This window comes from Fukomys damarensis, unplaced genomic scaffold (genome assembly GCF_012274545.1).
Source record: "Fukomys damarensis isolate Sample0158 unplaced genomic scaffold, DMR_v1.0_HiC HiC_scaffold_4, whole genome shotgun sequence".
NCBI classification, from domain to species: Eukaryota; Metazoa; Chordata; class Mammalia; order Rodentia; family Bathyergidae; genus Fukomys; species Fukomys damarensis.
The window spans coordinates 66,187,999-66,191,058 of record NW_022900916.1 but is presented as its reverse complement, the minus strand read 5'-3'; the positions used below and the strand labels follow the sequence as shown (position 1 = coordinate 66,191,058).

General features: G+C 40.2%; 1 pseudogene; it reads left to right on the top strand.

Annotated features, from left to right (window-relative positions):
- Positions 1-2,646, top strand: part of LOC104868244 — a 5,800-nt pseudogene extending 3,154 nt beyond the window's left edge.
- The last annotated feature ends 414 nt before the right edge of the window (positions 2,647-3,060 follow it).

Below are 3,060 nucleotides of genomic sequence, written 5' to 3'. Positions count from 1 at the left end.
AAAAAAAAGAGAGAGAGAGAGAGAGAGAGAGAGAGAGAGAGAGAGAGAGAGAGAGAATGGGAGGAAGAAGAGAAAAAAGAGAAGAGAGAGAAAAGTTGCTCTCTGAGGCAAGAGTGCCCCAATATTATTCTAGTAATTTAGAAGATAACAGCTATGGAGGTGAATCATATTTTCATCTGAGATCTGTGACAAAATATCTAAGAATAACAACCTAAAACAGGAGATATTTGTTTTGGCTCATGGTTTTAGTCCACAGTGTGCTGGTTCCTAGGCAGGCAGGGCTTGGCAGAAGGTCATGGTGGAGGAGAGCTGCCGACTTCATGTCGGCTGATGACAGAGAATGAGTAGAAAAGTTCAGGGACCAGGCATAGTCCCCCAGGTCACCCCCATGAGCTATCCTTCATCTGGGCCTCATCTCCTATTTCCACCTCCCCAATAATGCTACCAAACTATGGTCTTATCAGTGGATGAATCACTGGATGGAGTGAGAGCTCTCAGAGTCCAATCATTTCCCAAGATGCCCATAAGCAGGTATGTAAGGCTTTAGTGCATGAGTGTTGGGTATCAGATCCCAACCATAATGGGAGGTAGTGAGTGGGAACTGTGCATGAACATCAGAAAACATATACTATCACAATGGGCTGCTATAAATGAGCAGACTTTTGTGAATAAAATTACTAAGCTTAATGTAACCACAGCATTTTGATTTCTTATATCTACATAATGCTTTATAGTATATAATTGCTTTTATATAATTCATTATTGAATACTTAAAAATTGTGAGTCATGTATATATCCTGTCTTTTATAGATATTTATGTTAAGGCTAATTAAATTGAAGTAATTTGCCTATGGTCTCACTAACAAATGGTAAAACTAGAATTGAATCCACATCTTCTCAAGCCAAATCCCTTTTTTTCTAATACATGACGTCACCAATTTTCCCATATTAATTCAATTATACAATATGAAAGTGTTGTTTAAATTCTTTCTAAAATAGTAACAGGAAGAAATATCATAAATGATGTTGAAAATGATGAAAGAAAAGTTTTTCCCACTACTCTTCTGGCAGGATCAATATCCAGAGCATAAAAAATTCAACATCAAAAATACAAATAAGTGGGCAAGTGAACTGAAGAGATACTTCTGAAAAGAAGTACAAGTGGCCAATAATTATATGAAAAAATGTTGATCTTTAGTCAGCAGAGAATAGAAATCAAAATTACACAAAAATTCTGTTTCACCTTAGTTAGGATGACTCATCAAGAATTCAAAAACAATAAATGCTGGCAAGAATACAGGGCAAAAGTTATCCTCAGATATTGTTGCTGGGAAGGTAAATTAGTACAGCCACTATGGAAATCACTATCAGAGGTTATTCAAAAAACTAAAACTGGAGCAATCATTTGATTTGTGTCTACCTCAAAGAATTACAGTTAGCATTGCTATAGAGATACCGCCATTTTCTCGTCATGTCTTTCGCAGTAGCTAAACTACGGAAGCAGCCTAGGGGCCCACCAATTGACGAGTGGATAAGCAATGTGGTATAGAGTGTGGTTCTGGAAGGAGTTCGCAGGAGCAGCTCTGACACAGAGTCCTGGGGCTGACCTGTCTGACTTCCCATTCGTGCCAAGCCCACTCAAGCCAGAGCCACACCCGGGGACAAGATGATTTTTTTTTTCTTTTTTGGTACCGGGGATTGAGCCTGGGACTGTGTGCTTGCAAGGCAGGTGGCAGAACGACTGAGCTAAATCCCCAGCGCAGACAAGATGATTTTTGACCCCACTATAAGTAAGCAGGAAAAGAACATTTTTATGTTAGTTAGGTGAGGAAAGGGATGTCCTGAACAGAAGTAACCCAGCCCTCAATAACAAAAGAAGTGGAGCTATAGCCGACTCAGGACACAGAAGTGGAACCGAATGAAGAGAAGATTAGGGAAAAAGATGCTTTGATGATCTAGGTGACTTGAATTTCTCATATTGATGAAGCTGAAGAAGATATAAAGATCCTAAGACTGAAAGTGATGTTGAAGAGCCATCTGAAGGAGAGGATGATCTTGGTAGTATGCTTGGCGACGAAAAGAAGAAAAAGAAGATTGTCAAATTCCTTGATGGAGGTGAAATATTAGAAAAAGACGAAGCTTTAGAAGATGAAAACAGGAAGATGACAAAGACATCTCAATCAGTAACCCAAAAGGCCCTGTGAGGCAGGCTCAGAGAGAGCAGGACAGGCTACATCAAGTGTTAAACACCACGAGGAAAAGAATGAAGATATGGTTGTGGGACAGAAAAATAAATCTGTCATGAAACCTCCACAGGTTGTCCAAGTAAGAACAAGAAAACTTCTTTTGTCAATTTTACAGATATCTGTAAACCATTATATTGTCAGCCCAAACATACTGTGTTTTTACAGCAGAATTGGGTGCAAATGGTTCTATAGATAGTACTAACTTTTAACCAAGGGAAGAGCCAAACAGAAACAGATAGACAGTGTCTTAAGATGATACCACTTGTCATGTGGGCCAATGAACAGACACAGTTCTGCAGAAGGACACCCAGCTCTGTGTCTTACAGTGTGGAGCTTGTCCCTCGGATGCTCTGTCCTCAGTCTCAAAACCAGCTTCCAAGTTGTGAGCACAGTTCTGTAACAGGGTGAGCTCGGGTTCTAAGCCCCACTGATTTTGCTGAGTGTGTTCTGAGGAATGGCCGGACAGGTGTACCACCAGAGTGGATACGTCGCCACATCCAAAATGAGCCAGACAAGCTGCCAAGTTCTTGAGTGCGTGATCGGTTGATCTGAAATCCTTACAGGGTGCCAAAGCTCAAGCAGGCTTCTGTACAATGCAGGATAAAGTTACTGTGACAGTGGAGAAAAAAAAAAAGAGAGGAAATGTGGTACATATACAAGATGCAGTATTATTCAGTCCTACAGAACAAAATCATATCCCTTGCAGAAAATGAAATGAGAACTGGAGATCATAATGCCAGCAAAGTAACCCTAACTCAGAAGACAAATGTCTCACGTTTTCTCACATATGTAGCATCTGGTGGGGAAGAAAAGA